We start from the raw sequence: 18,811 nt of genomic DNA, 5'->3' as shown, positions 1-18,811 counted from the left end.
AAAGAAAGATTACATAACTAAGAAGCCATGTGTTATAAAAATTTAAGTACATGCGATGGCTTTGATGTTTTTTACACCACCATATATTATAAAAGCACAAATGATGTTTAAGCAACATAAAAAATAAGGGTATTTAAACAAAAAGTGTTAAGGCCATGAAAGAAATAAGCCTGTTTTAAACATAGCGGATGAATACATACCGTAACGTAAGGATAAGGTGCTCCTCCGCAAAAATAGATTTGCGCATCCTGGTGTCCTTCTTGGTGATCCCTGGGCGCAAAATCTCCAACAAAATGTCAAATGTTTGAATCCTCATCCGGCAGTATTGGAAGAACTTGTCTGGATGTGTCCTCAGAGCTGCATACAAACAGTTGAAATGGCCTTTATTGATCCTTTGCTTCAAAAGTGGATGTACCCACATCGGTCTCCGCCTCCTCGGATCCTCAATCACTGCGTATGGCTCCCCAAAACGTTGTTACAAGACCCAGTTGTAAAGCACACGCTCTGTAATGTTAAAAGTACACCAACACAAGCAAGGACTCTACTGCATAGATTGGTGGCTGCCACCTGTTTTAGGGCCAATAAATAGTGTTCTTGATGATGATTTAAATTACTTTCAGGTCTAAAAACCGTTATATGTCCATTTTGCAAGCCGGCGAGAAAATCTCGCCATACAGATGCCATACGGATGTCACTCGGATAGTTTGATGTGAGGAAATCGCATCCTCGTATTGCACACGGATCACTGTTTATGAAACATTTGTGCGATTCTCGTGCGTGTAAAACGGACCGATTTTTTATACTTCGAGTGTGACTCCGGCCTAAATGACAGTCTTTATCAATAATCATTGTCTGCACAAATCAATATGGTAGTACAAGCGTATTAAAAAAATGTAATTAGAGATGAGTTTGTAGAAATTCAAATTTGCTATCTTCACCAATTTTTCCCCCCAAACTTGATTGCATAACATCACTATGAATCTCAATACTGTCTAATGTCTAATTACCCAGTAAAGACGACTTTAACACTCACAGGTCTCCTAGGACTGTATTGAACCCGTTTTGAACTCTTTAATGCAAACCCAGCCATATTAATGTCCAAGTGACCTCAACATATCTGGCTAGAGGAAACCAGGGAAAACAGAAGGTAGCAATTGGTATCCAACAGTCTATTTAACCCATTATCTACCAATGTCCTTTTTTTGGGATGCCTAATCTTTAGCTTCTAGCAACTAAGATTTTATAATTTTTATAATTAGGTCCAATTTTTTGTATTGTGTTTGTAAAATGAATGTTTTCAAAATAGGAAATCATGTCACTGTCATTTTTAATTGAATATTGGGACTCCCTTTTCTGAAAAAATCCGTACTTGTAAAAATTTTAATTTGGCAAGTAATGGGTTAAAGGAAATCTGTCTGAGGTTTTTACCCCATCTTAGGGCAGTTTTTTCTGCTGCAGACCAACCAGTTCACTGAATTTTGAGCTCTGTATATGCCACTCCCATATTGTTGATTAGCAGCTTTCTGTGCACACTGTGCATTGGCTGAGAGTTGCCAATCAGTGATGGGGCGTGGTCGGACTACAAAGAAGAAGGTTTACTAGTCCTCTAGTGATAATCTCCTACTGATAAACCAGTGATTTTATAAAAACTATATGAAGATGATTTCTATATTCTTACACTTCTAAAATCTCAATTTATAGGTAAAACCTGTATTCAGCTAAGTCAGACTTTTCCATTACTGAGTTAGGAGATGAGAGTTGCTACTGATAAGATTCTATGTAGACTGGAGGGGGGGGGGGCGTTTTGCCTTTAACCCCTCCCCTCTACATAGAATCTTATCAGTAGTAGCTTCCACTTCTTATCTCAGTAATGGGAAGATCTGTCTTCACTGAATGCAGATTTTACCCGTAAATTGAGTATTTATCAGTTCAAGAGGAGAAGGAAGCAGATGTAATGCTGCTGCAGTGCTGAATAGCGCAACCTACACCAGGGGATGCTGGTGAGGGAAGAGAGGTTGCACACACAGCGTAACACCACTGAGCAGCAGCACAAGCGCCACCAAGTGGCGAAAGTGTGGTCAGATGAGCCGAGTCAGAAACCGTCAGGACATGAAGTACCAGAGGTCACAGCAATACACGTGGTCAAATACAAGCCAGAAGTCAAAGCCAGATGGGAGCAGATATAACCGAGATGATAGACAGTAAAACGGGTCAGAAGACAAGCCAGGTCACATACCAAGAGGTCCAAGAACAAGGAGCGAACACTAAGACAAAGCAGGGTGGCAGGGGAGGGAAGTCACGGGAACAGAGTACATGGGCAGAGGACAACACAGTATCAAGGAGTCAGCTGCTCTAACCTGGAAGCATGAACTATCACTGACATTGGTCTGCAGGCCACAGCAGACTGAACTGAAATAGCCACACAGAACCCAAAACGAGGCAGAGAAGGTTAACCCCTGCATGACCAGACCGGGGATAAAATAAAAAGAAACAAACCCCAGCCTGGATCATGACAGCAGATTTCTAGGATAAGATATATTACAGAGTTGCTTATTTTCATGCGTACTATTAATTTAAGAAAAAAAAAGTAAAACATCAGTTACTCTATAAGCACTGTAGTATTACACAGGGATCGCATTAGACCTCTTTTTTCATCTGTATGCTGTGTGATCTGCGCTACAATGCCCACACTGTATAAGAATAAAATGACGCTCATTGCCTGGCCCTTATCTTTTTTGTGATCCTTGCAAATCAAAATGCAAAATGTATGAACTTGTGGTGACCTGCAAATATTTTTACACAGCTACATAGGTTGAAAAAAGATCTAGGTCCATCAAGTTTAACCTTTCTCCACCAATTATGTTTGAGGAAATTTAGGTGCACAGTAGATCGATCCACTCATCTCTATTTATAATGTATCTTATTATAGAAATGTGCTTTTTTTCTCCACTAATCACTCACTTATTCGCTTCCCAAGTCTCCTGAAATCATCATCCATTGTCAAAAGCAGCTCAAATCTGTCTTGGTCAATGAAAGTCAGACTGTCCGCATAATGAGGTGTCAGGCTACACCTTCTATTATACTCTATGGGGAGTAGAGGGAGAAGAATTAGTGAGAGCAATCAGCACAGTGAATGTTTAGGCAGACACAGTCAGATCGTGCTGCAGTTTCTAGCAAATGTCTTTCACTTCAGTACCGAATTCACCCGTACACTGCTCAGTACTGCTGTATAATGTCCTTGGTGTTGTTGCTCCTTCTGAACATAAGCTACATAGAGACAGGAGAAAAGGAATCCTCATGTCTCTGTGTACTGTGTATGGGGACATCAGAGTAGTTATTTGCTTTCGGTTGAGATACAAGCAATCTCCAATCTGCCATTATTGGTTCAAATTAATACGATGCATCGGGGCCAAGAAAATACACACAGCCACTGTATGTTAGTGTACAATTCTTGACTGGTTCTCAGATGCCCAGTCACAAGTCTTTATTACAACCACAGAGATAAGGAAAGTGGGAATGGCTTCTTACATTACATTACCTAAGTAAGAAAGTATTTTAGTTGGGATAAACAAGGTCATAAATTATGGATTCTGCCAAAATTCCTTTTACAATGGTTTTACCCAGATTACTATACTTTCAGAGACAAAGAAATGTTTTAGGCTGGTTTCACACTTGCGTTTGGCTGCTCTGCCTGAGTCGTCCTGCGTACCTATCTTTAATATTGGGTACATAGGGACATGCGTTGTATGCGGATGCATCTGCATGCGGCATTTTGACATGCCCGTCGATTGCACGGAAACACAAAAAAGTTGAGTAAGATAACTGCCTGCAGCAGAAGCCTCTCCCCTTGAATTCTGCCTGTTCATGTTGTAGACCAAAAGTAGGCTTAGGCCTCTTTCACACTTCAGTCTTTTGGAGTCAGTCTGAAACCGTCATTTTCGTCAAATAGCGGATCCGCCATTTTTTTGGCGGATCCGCTATTTTCCCATAGACATGCATTAGCGACGGATTGTGGCGGATGGTCGTCCGTTCCATCCGCCATGCGACGGATCCGTCGAGATTTGGCGGACGTTATTTAGACATTGACGGCCACTGTAATGTTTTTTGTCTGCGCCGAAATGGCGGTTCGCGACAGATCCGTCGCGTCCGCCATTCCATAGGATGGCCGCCTATGGGCAACGGATCCGTCGCGACCGTCATTTTGGCGTCAAAAAAACGGATCCGTTAGAACCATTTTCTCAACAATTGTGACGGATCCGTCGATCCGTCACTATGTCGGAGCTGACTGACGCCAAACAACTGAAGTGTGAAAGAAGCCAAAGCCACATCCCTTTGATTAAGGGGCAAAGCTTCAGCCTAAATGGAACTGATCAACAAAAGATTAACCCTTGTTTTATTTCTGCAAGATTTCCACAAGACTATTTCTGAATCATGCAGAAATTCTTGCAGACTAAAAAAGCAGAGGGCAACTATATTTCTTGCTAAACGTAATCATTTATTTCTAGATTTTGTGTTTCTATAATTTGAGAATTCAGAGGAAAGATTGGGGGTTTTCTAGTATTCACCTAGAGATTCTTCATCCTCCTATGTAGACATACAGTACTTACCAAGGACTAGTGATGAGCGAGTGTGCTTGTTACTCCAGATTTTCAAGCATGCTCGGGTGTTCTCCTAATATCTTGGGCGTGCTCGTAGATTATGCTTGTGTCCCCGCAGATGCATGATTTGCAGCTGTTAGACAACCTGTATACATGTGGGGATACCCTAAGAAACAGGCAATCCCTGCATGTGTTCAGGTTGTCTAACAGCCGCAAATCATGCTGCTGCTGGGACACAAACCTAACCTACGAGCACGCCCAAGATACTCGGAGAACACCCGAGCATGCTCGGAAATCTGGAGTAACGAGCACACTCGCTCATCACTAGTAAGGACCCTTCCAGGTAACTTTTAGCAAGTGTTGGGGATAATTGGCTCAATGATTAGGGTGTTGGGTACAAATTCAAGGACCATGATTGGGGTCCACTCCTGACTCCTGATTTTTACTATGGGTGGGAGCCCTGTTTTCTATGTAGACCCCTGCCATTATTATCTATGAGGTTAATCTCTGTTATGTAGAATTCCGGCTCACAGATGTCATTCAGATTTAGACCAACTTGATATTAATTAAGAGAAACATCTTTAATAATCTGACGATGAAGCTGTCACCGACTCCCAGGATGCCAGAAGCTTTTAAAACTACTCAGAAACTCTTCTATTTCACTTAATCATTCATGTATTCTTGCCTCTGCCAGACACTTAAATTACTGTCATCCTGCTGATATTTGACCATGTATTTTCAGCCCCGCTGCTTCTGCTCTAATTATATTTTCCGGCCAACAAAAAAGAATTAACATTGAATATTTATTAGTTCAAAATGCGTATAGTAAAAAAATCATTGTACAGCGATCCATTAATTGACCATTAAACAATGAATGGACTGAAACATGCCCCATCATATTCAAGAACTATTGACTGAACCAATGAGATTGTACTTGGGTCAAAGAACTCAAGTAATGTCAAAGCAAAGAATTTATATGGCGATTAATTCCAGAAGACACTCATTGGCTTCCTACTTGTTAGACTACTCTTCACTTCCAGGGCTAATCACTACTAGAGATGAGAGAATCTATTAAAATTAAAATTCGAAAGCTTCGCTATTTTTTTTAATTTGTTGACATGTGGTGAATTAAAAGTACTCCAATTAAACTACAAAGCTGTGTATAACACTCAGAGGTCTTCTAGGGCTATATCTAACCTCTTTTACACTCTTTAACGCAGCCATAGCCTTAGTAATGTCAAAGAAGTGACCTCAACGTTACTGACTATTCGTAAACGGATGGTATCCGTTCTTCCCTAATGTCCTGTCACATACACACTATCAGTAATGTTTCATCAGTGTCTTATTGATTCTTCTCCTTATCTCCATTTTTGAGCTGTGACATTTTGTGATCCAGACTCACCTTAAAATGCTTGCTGCATTCCCAGCCTCGGCTTTTACACAGGCTATGATAAAGTAATCTTTCCTGTAATAACTGCAATGGGGAAGAACCCAAGGCCTTACTCGAGGTAATTTATTATTATTATTATTATTATTATTATATCGTCATTTATTCCATTTGAGCCTTTTCTGGCAAATGATAATAGCCATTTTAAGCAAATTGTTTCAAAACAGTTTTTTTCAAAACTGTTTGAGTTCCTTTCCTGCCAATTGGACATGAATTGAATTAGCATTGAACCGATTTGCTCATTTCTCTTCATTACGGTATGGTCTCTAATTCTTTTGTACTGGCATCATACTGAGGTATCAGATTACAGCTGCCTAAGAAAATTAATAGAGAGGAGCAAAGTGATAAGCAGAATGTAAAACAGAGACACATATACATACCTGTTTTGCAGTTTTCGATTAAGTATTTATCTCACCACTGTGCTCAATTCACAGCGACATAGTGATACTGGTCATAGAGCGTTCGACTTGGCCATGTGGGTGTGGGACCCACTGACACAGCAGCTATTTCAGCTGCTATTTCGGAGGACAAGCATTCATCTGAAATGTATTGTGGCGCAGAGACCAACCAGGTCCCTGCACTGCAATACATGCCACCAGCTAATCAGAGACCAGCAGCTGATGCTGGCTTGCAAATAACTGGTGGAGGATATCAGTGACATCATGCAGTGCTGGTCACTTGCATTTTGAAGTTAGTTTTCGGCTTGTGCACCCCTTATAGAAGAGGATACCACATGGCTTGGGAGCAAGGGAAGGTGAGTAGAAATGTTTATTTTACATTTACTGTAGAAGAGCCACAGAACAAGAACATTTTTAACTAGAAGCAGCCCAGGAGGGGGCACATTATACCAGGATGGGGAACAGGTATTACTGGAAGGGGCCCAGGATAGGGGGCATTACCACCAGGAAAGAAGGGGCCCAGTATTGAGACAGTATACCAGGATGGGGGACATTGTTATAGGATGGGTAACATTGTGCCAGGAAGGGAACTAGCATGGGGGACTTTGGTAAAGGAAGGGACCAGGATAGAGGCCATTATTACTGGAAAGAGCCCATGATGGGGGACACTATAACAGGAAAAGGCCCATGATGAAGGACAGTGGGATGAGACACATTATTACAGGAAGAGGCTAGGATGGAGGATCTTGTTAAAGGAAGGGGCCAGGATTGGAGGCATTATTAAAGGAAGGGGCACTGGATGGGGACATTAATACAAGAAGGATCCAGGATGAGGACATTATTACAGGATGGGAGAAAATGTTACATGAGACAATCCTGGTCCAAACTTATGTTATTGTGAACAGTTAAGAAAGTTGAAGATTAAATGATCTCTAAAATGGCTAAAGTTAAAGATGACACATTTCCTTTGTATTTTAGGCAAAAAATATATTTATGTTTTCATCTTTACATTTTAAAAATTACAAAAAGGAAAATGGGCAGATGCTAAAGTTTGGGAACTTTGCATGGTTAGTACCTAGTAGCACCCCCTTTTGCAAGTATCCCAGCTTGTAAATACATTTTGTAGCCAGCCATGAGTCTCTCAATTCACGTCTGAGGGATTTTCAATCATTATTCATTGGAAATTCTCCCAGTTCTGTGAGATTCCTGGGTCGTCTTGCATACACTGCTATTTTGAGGTCTAGTCACAGATTTTCAATTATATTTAGATCACGAGACTGTAAGGGCCTTTGTAAAACCTTCAGCTTGCTTGCACCTTTTCAGGTCGTCTATTGTGGATTTTGACTTGTCTTTAGGGTCATTATCCATTTGTAGAAGCCATCCTCTTTTCCACTTCAGCTTTTTTACAGATGGTGTTGTGTTTGCATCAAGAATTTGTTGACATTTCATTGAATCCATTCTTCCCTCTACCCATGAAATGTTCCCCATGCCATTGGCTGCAACACAACCCCAAAGCATGATTGATCCCCCGCCATGCTTAATGGTTGGCAAGATGTTCCTTTGCAGAAATTCTGTGCCCTTCATTCTCCACACATACCTTTGATCTGTGTGGCCAAAAAGTTCTATTTTAACCTTATCGGTCCACAGGACTTGTTTCCAAAATATATTAGGTTTATTTAGATGTTCTTTTGCATACTTGTGACGCTGAATTTTTCAGGTGAGGATGCAGGAATGGTTTTCTTCTGATGGCTCTGCCATAATGGCCATATCTGTGTAGTGGTGTCTGAACAGTGGAACAATGTACCACAACTCCAGAGTCTGCTGAATCTTACTGAAGGTCTTTTACAGCAGCTCTCACTGGTCACACTTATCTTGACCTCCACTGTTCCTGGTAACTGCCAATTCTTATTACATTTCAAACTGAGGAAAGGGCAACTTGAAAACGCTTTGCTATCTTCTTATAGCCTTCTCCTGCTTTGTAGGCTCCCACCATTTTCATTTTCAGAGTGCTAGGCAGCTGCTTAGAAGAAGCCATGGCTGCTGTTTTTTGGGAAGCACAAGGTTAGAGGAGGCTAGGTTTTCATAAAGCTGAGAAATTGGTGTCAGCTGGCCTTTCCTAACTATGATAGTGAACAAGCCATAAACTTAACAGGCTAATTAAGATCTCAAACCTTGGTCAATGCTATCTGAGCACACAAATCTACAAGGATGCAGAAGCTTTTGCATTGGACCATTTTCCTTTTTGTTATTTTCACAATGTAAAAAATGACAATATTTTTCTTTTTGCCTAAAATACAAAGGAAATGTGTAATCTTTAACTTTAGACCTTTGAGAGATAATGTCATCTTCAACTTGCTAAACTGTTCACAATGACAGTAATTTTGACTAGGGGTGCCCAAGCTTTGACATATAACTGTATGTCTTCACAAGATCTGGAACGCTACAAGGGCTCATACATCTGACTAACATGCAGGTGGTGGCCCAGGTCCAAATTTTGCACTGGAGCTCATCATACTCTAGTTTGGCCACTGCTGCTCACTAGTGCTCTATAATGTCCTCTGTATTGTTGCTGCTTCTGAACGTGTGCTACATAGAGATAGGAGAGCAGGAATCTATCATGTCTTTCCCGAGCTGCGCGTGGGAGACATCATAGCAGTTAGTCTACACCACCAGCTCAGAGACAACTGAAAATCAGAGATACAGCCTGTACAGTGGAAATCTAGCGAAAAATGTAGGCTACAACTAATCTGATAGCCAGAAATAGTCTACATGTAGGACAGATTGCTCTGAAAAGTTACTGTATATCAAACAGCAGGTAGATTTTACTTTAATGTTATGTCTATGAAGGGAATATGGAGCCCTGTGTCATAAAAATGAAGTTCTGAATAGGATAAAGCTACAATATATTTTAGAATGTTTGAGCTAAAAAAAATTCAGGAAAAGAAAAATCAACACTGCTTTTTTGAAGAAAATGCAAGAATAATATTTTTTTTCACATGTGCCTCAGTACTAAGAATGAATTCTGAACTTTCTAACACAGAATCTTGAAATACTTCTTGTTCTCGTGTAGTGGAAAAGAAACGACACTGAAATTATTTTCTTGCTAGCCTTTAAGTTTTTCCTACATGAAATGTTTCCATGGTGACAAAAGGGAACACTGACAATACAGCCACATTTTTCACCGGTTATTATCAGTTTTAAAAATAGCAAATGTCCTTAAAAGTAGAATTGGAAACTGCTTGCAAATGTGTCAAAAGTAAGCTTAGATGATACCTCTGATGAGAAGTTTATCTCCTTTAAGTTTGCATCCAGGAGAGAAAAAACAACATAAAAAGGAGAGATTCCTCTATGCCTCCTCCTGGAAATGAGTGACAGAGTTGACAATTAGGCATTACTACGTAACCCTCAGTCGTCAATTTAGTCAGACATATCAAGAGGAATGACACAACCCAAATGTTACCCAGTGACTAGGGGTTGTGGGCACCTATCCGATCCCTCGAACTAGTGCACCCTAGTCTATCCCTGTCCCCTGGATTACCCTGAAAGGTCGAGATGCTGGGGTCATGTACCTTGCTATGCTCCTGTCTTTGACCTTATCTGTTCTCTCCCCTACCCAGGGAGTTGTGAGGCTGAAATATATAGGACTACATTGACCAGACAGACAAGGGAAGACAGACAGGGATAAAAGAAAACTACTATCATACAAATACACTCACAAAACAACAGAGTGAAACACAGGGGAGGGATAGGTAAGAGAAAACAAATAGGTAAGGATAAGGATAGCACTCAAACCAACTCCATGCAGCAATCTTCAGAACAACTTTCCAAACACAAACTATTCCTCCAACACCAAATCAGGCAGAGTGAACTGTCACTGGCAAGGTCAAAAGCAATGAGGAGGGTTCTTATACTTGCAGGGAGTGACGAACTCAAAACAGCTGATACTTTCCAAGACAGAGAACTCCAGAAGTCCGTTTAACCCTTGTAGTGCTGTAGCAAAGAAAGCCAGAACTGCTAATAGAACGGTGAAGCCGTTCTAACTACTGCAGGTGTATGTATCACCGGATGCTGTGATCATCTGACCCCACTCTGTTGTGGTATCCCCATGACACCAAAGCTTTAAGTATACTAAAGTATTTACTCTGGTACAAAAACTGTAGGTGAATAAAAGAGCACAAGACCATCAGGTGATACCAGGGCCGGACTGGGACTAAAATTCAGCCCTGGCATTTGAAGTCACACAGGCCCACTTGTCACATGGTGACTGTATAATATCTTTGTACACTTGTAGGCTACAAGAAGTGAGGGGAGTGTAACACGACTATATAACATATAATTACAGCTGTATCCAGCATTACAGCTCAGCCCCCATAGAATGTAATACACCCAGCCCCCATAGACTATAATACAGCACAGCCCCCATAGACTATAATACAGCACAGCCCCCATAGAATGTAATGCAGCACAGCCCCCATAGAATGTAATGCAGCACAGCCCCCATAGAATGTAATGCAGCACAGCCCCATAGAATGTAATACAGCCAGCCCCCATAGAATGTAATACAGCCAGCCCCCATAGAATGTAATGCAGCACAGCCCCCATAGAATGTAATGCAGCACAGCCCCCATAGAATGTAATGCAGCCAGCCCCCATAGAATGTAATGCAGCCAGCCCCCATAGAATGTAATACAGCCAGCCCCCATAGACTATAATACAGCACAGCCCCATAGAATGTAATGCTGCACAGCCCCCATAGAATGTAATGCAGCACAGCCCCCATAGAATGTAATGCAGCACAGCCCCATAGAATGTAATACGGCCAGCCCCCATAGAATGTAATACAGCCAGCCCCCATAGAATGTAATGCAGCACAGCCCCCATAGAATGTAATGCAGCACAGCCCCCATAGAATGTAATGCAGCCAGCCACCATAGAATGTAATGCAGCCAGCCACCATACAATATAATGCAGCACAGCCCCATAGAATGTAATGCAGCACAGCCCCATACAATATAATGCAGCACAGCCCCATAGAATGTAATGCAGCACAGCCCCATAGAATGTAATGCAGCACAGCCCCCATACAATATAATGCAGCACAGGCCCATAGAATGGAATGCAGCACAGCCCCATAGAATATAATGCAGCACAGGCCCATAGAATATAATGCAGCACAGGCCCATAGAATATAATGCAGCACAGGCCCATAGAATGGAATGCAGCACAGCCCCATAGAATATAATGCAGCACAGGCCCATAGAATATAATGCAGCACAGGCCCATAGAATATAATGCAGCACAGGCCCATAGAATATAATGCAGCACAGGCCCATAGAATACAATGCAGCACAGCCCCATAGAATATAATGCAGCAGAGGCCCATAGAATGGAATGCAGCACAGGCCCATAGAATAGAATGCAGCACAGCCCCATAGAATATAATGCAGCACAGGCCCATAGAATATAATGCAGCACAGCCCCATAGAATATAATGCAGCAGAGGCCCATAGAATGGAATGCAGCCAGCCCCATAGAATATAATGCAGCAGAGGCCCATAGAATGGAATGCAGCCAGCCCCATAGTATGGAATGCAGCAGAGGCCCATAGAATGGAATGCAGCCAGCCCCATAGTATGGAATGCAGCAGAGGCCCATAGAATGGAATGCAGCCAGCCCCATAGTATGGAATGCAGCAGAGGCCCATAGAATGGAATGCAGCCAGCCCCATAGTATGGAATGCAGCAGAGGCCCATAGAATGGAATGCAGCCAGCCCCATAGTATTGAATGCAGCAGAGGCCCCCCCCCCCCATAGCTCCACAATCCAGTCAGACTCATCACTCATTGATAAAAAAAAACAAAAAAAACCACTCTACTCACCTTTCCTCCTGCCCCGCGCTGCTCTGGCTCTGGTCTCAGCAGTCGCAGTCTGCCCGCCCGGTCACACAGCAGGTGCGCGATGATATGACGTCATCGCGCACCCGCAGTGTCAGCGGCAGGCAGAGCGGGGAATGATGGGAGAGGGGGCGTCAGTAGATGCTCTCTCCTCCACCATTGCATTCAACTGTACCGGCGTCTATGACGCCGGTATAGTTGAATGCGGGGCCGGGAGTGTGCCGCGACAGCGTGGGGAGTGTGCCGACAGCGGCACACTCGAGCGGCCCACTACTGCCATCGGCCCTTCTGGCATTTGCCAGAACTGCCCGATGGCCAGTCCGGCCCACCCCTTTGGTTGCAAGGAAAGTATAAACAAAGCAGGTCGTGTGAAGGCACAACTCATATGTACACCTGAAAATATCAGCTGCTGCTGCTGCCTCGTGGCTGGGGGATCATCCGCTCAGGGATAGTTGACCAATTAGGATGATAACACCTGCTACTGTTTTTTTTCACTTGAAAAAGACGCTATTCTTAACTATAGCATTATAGTAAATACTAGCTGTTTCCAGCCAGCTAACGCTCGGCACGCTCATTGCTATCTAATTAACGCTGCTGGTGATTAAACTAAAGTAAATAATGACAACATTCAATAGCGCTTACTCAGGTGGTAAATTAACTTAAAATGAAGTTAGTAACAATAATAATCATTAAAAATCTGAATAATACTAAAAATACATTTTATTCACAGTGTAAAATCAAAAACACACTGGATTCAGTAAGATGTGCATTTTTTATTCATTCCATCATCTAAACAAATTTCATAACGAAACATAAATTAAGTAAAAATTTCTCTGTAAACACAATTAAATGTCTAGTCATTTTTGTCATTTTCAAAGATCTTTCCTTGACTTTTACCAGGTACAATTTAATGTGTGGGGACGGGATTGTGTGTCATAATGTGGTGGGGGGGCGGGATTATGGGTGGTAATGTGGTGGGGGGGCGGGATTATGTGTGGTGCTGGGGTTGGGGGGTGGGATTATGGGTGGTGAAGGGGTGGGGTGGGATTATGGGTGGTGATGGGGTGGGATTATGGGTGGTGAAGGGGTGGGGGGGCGGGATTATGGGTGGTGAAGGGGTGGGGGGGCGGGATTATGGGTGGTGAAGGGGTGGGGGGGCGGGATTATGGGTGGTGATGTTTTATGGGTGGTGATGGGGTGGGGGGGCGGGATTATGGGTGGTGCTGGGGTTGGGGGGTGGGATTATGGGTGGTGAAGGGGTGGGGGGCGGGATTATGGGTGGTGATGGGGTAGGGGGGCGGGATTATGGGTGGCGATGGGGTGGGGGTGTGGGATTATGGGTGGCGATGGGGTGGGGGGCATTATTATGGGTGGCGATGGGGTGGGGGGGCGTTATTATGGGTGGTGATGGGGTGGGGAGTGGGATTATGGGTGGCGATGGGGTGGGGGGGCGGGATTATGGGTGGCGATGGGGTGGGGGCGGGATTATGGGTGGTGATGGGGTGGGGGGCGGGATTATGGGTGGTGAAGGGGTGCGGGGGCAGGATTATGGGTTGTGATGGTGTGGGGGGTGGGATTATGGGTGGTGATGGGGTGGGATTATGGGTGGTGAAGGGGTGGGGGGGCGGGATTATGGGTGGTGAAGGGGTGGGGGGCGGGATTATGGGTGGTGATGGGGTTGAGTAGGCGGCATTTTGGGTGGAGATGGGGTGTGGGGGCGGGATAATGGGTGGTGAAGGGGTGGGGGGTGGTATTATGGGGGGTGAAGGGGTGGGGGGCGCTAGGGTCACTTTAGGGTCATTATCCATTTCTAGAAGCCATCCTCTTTTCCACTTCAGCTTTTTTACAGATGGTGTTGTGTTTGCATCAAGAATTTGTGGACATTTCATTGAATCCATTCTTCCCTCTACCTATGAAATGTTCCCCATGCCATTGGCTGCAACACAACCCCAAAGCATGATTGATCCCCCGCCATGCTTAATGGTTGGCAAGATGTTCCTTTGCAGAAATTCTGTGCCCTTCATTCTCCACACATACCTTTCATCTGTGTGGCCAAAAAGTTCTATTTTAACCTTATCGGTCCACAGGACTTGTTTCCAAAATATATTAGGTTTATTTAGATGTTCTTTTGCATACTTGTGACCAGGGCCGTTTCTTCAACAGGGCGGGCAGGGCGGCCACACGGGGCGCCGTGGGGCCGGGGGGCGCAGGAGAGGCCTCGGGCCCCGGTGGTCCCCTGCCCGCTGCTGCTGCTGTTTAAGGGCTGTCAGGGGCGCGGATGCCGCGCTCAGTGCTGAGCGCGGGCGCGCCCTGCCCGAACTCAGCTGCAAATCTGACAGCTGAGCGGTCAGATCATCGCCTCGCGTCGCCGCGCCCCCCCCCCCGCACCGCACATAATGGTTGCGGCCACCTCGGCGCCGCCACTCACCCATACCTCCCAACCGTCCCGATTTCAGCGGGACAGTCCCGCTTTGGCACCGGGGTCCCGCTGTCCCGCTTCGGGCATTTAAAATCCCGAATTTGCGGCCGCCGGTGAAGCCCCGCCCACTTCCGGGACGTAGAGAGAGCCTGTTTTTTTTTTTTTTTATATAAAAGCTGCCTCCTGACCGCCCGCGCAACACCCCCCCCCCCCTCCCGCCCCCTGTGCGGCGCTGCCACGCTGAAGGAGAGAGCCTGCAGCAATCAAGAAGAAAGGTCAGCGATTCACTACCTCTGGCTGTGTGTGCACGGAGCTCCGGCTTCTGCTCTTAGCTGCTATCCCGGCAGAGAAGGAGAGACGGGGGAGGTGCCGGGATAGTGCAGAGCTGTGAGCAGGAGACTGAAGACTTCAGCAGAGAGCTGCACATGGACATCAGCCGCCCCTGCATCACAGAGGAGATTGTGTGTGTGTGATGTGTGTGATGGCTGCGTGTGTGTGTGTGTGATGGCTGGGTGTGTGTGTGTGATGGCTGTGTGTGTGTGATGGCTGCGTGTGTGTGTGTGTGATGGCTGCGTGTGTGTGATGGCTGCGTGTGTGTGTGTGATGGCTGTGTGTGTGTGATGGCTGCGTGTGTGTGTGTGTGATGGCTGCGTGTGTGTGTGTGTGATGGCTGCGTGTGTGTGTGTGATGGCTGCGTGTGTGTGTGATGGCTGCGTGTGTGTGTGTGATGGCTGCGTGTGTGTGTGTGATGGCTGCGTGTGTGTGTGATGGCTGCATGTGTGATGGCTGCGCGTGTGTGTGTGTGTGTGATGGCTGCGTGTGTGTGTGTGATGGCTGTGTGTGTGATGGCTGCGTGTGTGTGTGATGGCTGCGTGTGTGTGTGTGATGGCTGCGTGTGTGTGATGGCTGCGTGTGTGTGATGGCTGCGTGTGTGTGATGGCTGCGTGTGTGTGATGGCTGCGTGTGTGTGTGATGGCTGTGTGTGTGTGATGGCTGCGTGTGTGTGATGGCTGCGTGTGTGTGATGGCTGTGTGTGTGTGATGGCTGTGTGTGTGTGATGGCTGTGTGTGTGTGATGGCTGTGTGTGTGTGATGGCTGTGTGTGTGTGATGGCTGCGTGTGTGTGATGGCTGCGTGTGTGTGTGATGGCTGCGTGTGTGTGTGTGTGTGATGGCTGCGTGTGTGATGTCTGCGTGTGTGTGTGATGGCTGCATGTGTGTGATGGCTGCGTGTGTGTGTGTGTGTGATGGCTGCGTGTGTGTGTGTGATGGCTGCGTGTGTGTGTGTGTGATGGCTGCGTGTGTGTGTGTGTGATGGCTGCGTGTGTGTGTGATGGCTGCGTGTGTGATGCATTTGTGTCAAAGCTGCATGTGTTTGTGAGCTGCGTGCGTGTGAGCTGCGTGCCTGTGTGTGAGCTGCGTGCCTGTATGTCATTATACAGTATGGAGCATCATGTGTGGTCATTATACAATATGGAGCATCATGTGCGGTCATTATACAGTATGGAGCATCATGTGCGGTCATTATACAGTATGGAGCATTATGTGTGGCCATTATACAGTATGGAGCATCATGTGCGGTCATTATACAGTATGGAGCATCATGTGCGGTCATTATACAATATGGAGCATCATGTGCGGTCATTGTACAGTATGGAGCATCATGTGCGGTCATTATACAGTATGGAGCATCATGTGCGGTCATTATACAGTATGGAGCATCATGTGTGGCCATTATACAGTATGGAGCATCATGTGCGGCCATTATACAGTATGGAGCATCATGTGTGGCCATTATACAGTATGGAGCATCATGTGCGGCCATTATACAGTATGGAGCATCATGTGCGGTCATTATACAGTCTGGAGCATCATGTGCGGTCATTATACAGTCTGGAGCATCATGTGCGGTCATTATACAGTCTGGAGCATCATGTGCGGTCATTATACAGTCTGGAGCATCATGTGCGGTCATTATACAGTCTGGAGCATCATGTGCGGTCATTATACAGTCTGGAGCATCATGTGCGGTCATTATACAGTATGGAGCATCATTTGCGGTCATACAGTATGGAGCATCATGTGCGGTCATTATACAGTATGGAGCATCATGTGCGGTCATTATACAGTATGGAGCATCATGTGGGGTCATTATACAGTATGGAGCATCATGTGCGGTCATTATACAGTCTGGAGCATCATGTGCGGTCATTATACAGTATGGAGCATCATTTGCGGTCATACAGTATGGAGCATCATGTGTGTTCATTATACAGTATGGAGCATCATGTGCGGCCATTATACAGTATGGAGCATCATGTGTGTTCATTATACAGTATGGAGCATCATGTGCGGTCATTATACAGTATGGAGCATCATGTGCGGTCATACAGTATGGAGCATCATGTGTGTTCATTATACAGTATGGAGCATCATGTGTGGCCATTATACAGTATGGAGCGTCATGTGTGTTCATTATACAGTATGGAGCATCATGTGTGGCCATTATACAGTATGGGGCACTGTGTGGCCATATTTTTTTGTTTATAATTATTGTATATGAAACAGTGTGATCGGCAGTGCTAAATGGGTGTGGTTGGGATGTGGATATGGGTGTGACTAATTATGAATGGGTGTGGTCAGAGGCGTGGCCTAAAATTTGCCGCGGCGCGCAAAGCGCGCCGCAAACTTTGTCCCTCTTTCCCATCTTCAAAAGTTGGGAGGTATGACTCACCTCCGCTCCGCGCTGGATGAACAGCGAGAATGAACAGCCAGGATGAGGCAGCTCGGCCACTCCCACACTGATAGCAGGGGCGCCGCGCTCTCGGCTGAGCACGGGCGCTCCCTGAGACAGTGATCAAAGAGCTAAGCACACACACTATCACTGTCAGACTAGGCTGCCTGGCTGTTGCCAATTTCAATGCTGGACAGGACAGGCTGCAGTCTAGTCTGACAGTGGTAGCAGTATAGCAAAAATGCCCACCCCCTGCCTATGGATTAGTCCTTCCCTTCCCAGCAGCCCCATTTAGCAGTCTGAGCGCGCTCAGACTCAGAGGGCAGAGGGCACTGACACACTGAACAGGTGAGGGGGTCTGAGGGATGGGATGGGTTGGGCTAGCCTTTTTTTTTGGATGGGGACCCCCACACCTGCCCCCCCCCCCAACCACCCTTGGGGCATGCTGATTTGGCATGCCCCACAGCATGAAACCCGGGAGGGGGCCCAGCTGACTTACCTCATCTTTGGCAGTCTGGTGGCATCCTCACCCAGGCGAGAAGTGTTGGAAAGAGTTATGGCAGTAACTGTATACCTGGCAACCAATAATTTAGCTTTTCGAGGATCGTCAAATACATTGTTTACACCAAATAATGGACATTTCCTTGGGCTTATAGAGCTTCTTGGAAAATTTGAACCAGTAATGAGAGATCATTTAAAACGAATTACTTCCCAGGAAATCCATACACATTACTGTGGAAATTTAATTCAAAATGAAATTATCTGCTTGATGGCCTCTCAGGTGAAGAAATGTATTCTAGAAAAAGCCAAAAGATCTAAGTATTTTTCAATAATGTTGGACTGCACACAAGATGCAGGTCACACTGAACAGTTGTCATACACCTTAAGATTTGTTGATATAGATGATGATCACGTAGCAATAAAGGAACATTTTATTGGCTATCGTCCTGCTACTGATACATCTGGGGAAAGTCTCGCCAATCTCCTTTTAGAAGAGATTAGTAAATGTGACCTGGAATTAGAAAATGAACTGGCAGAAAAGCTGAATTATTCGGAAGCTATTAATGCTTTTGCAGCGGCTAAATCTAGAAGAGTCAGTTTCTCATAAATCTGCAACCTACAATTTTTAGGATCTGTTTCCAAAATAATTAATAGATATTATTTACCTACAACTTTGTTCTCACCGTTAATAATTAGCATACTTGTCCCTTTTCCCCAAGTTCTATATAAGTTAAAGGCAAATTATAATTTATTAAAAAAAGGGAAGATACAAGCCTGCTCTCTATTTATTACTCAAGCCCACAAAAATAATGTTTATTATTTT

This window comes from Ranitomeya variabilis, chromosome 2 (genome assembly GCF_051348905.1).
Source record: "Ranitomeya variabilis isolate aRanVar5 chromosome 2, aRanVar5.hap1, whole genome shotgun sequence".
NCBI classification, from domain to species: Eukaryota; Metazoa; Chordata; class Amphibia; order Anura; family Dendrobatidae; genus Ranitomeya; species Ranitomeya variabilis.
This window is presented reverse-complemented; position numbering follows the sequence as displayed.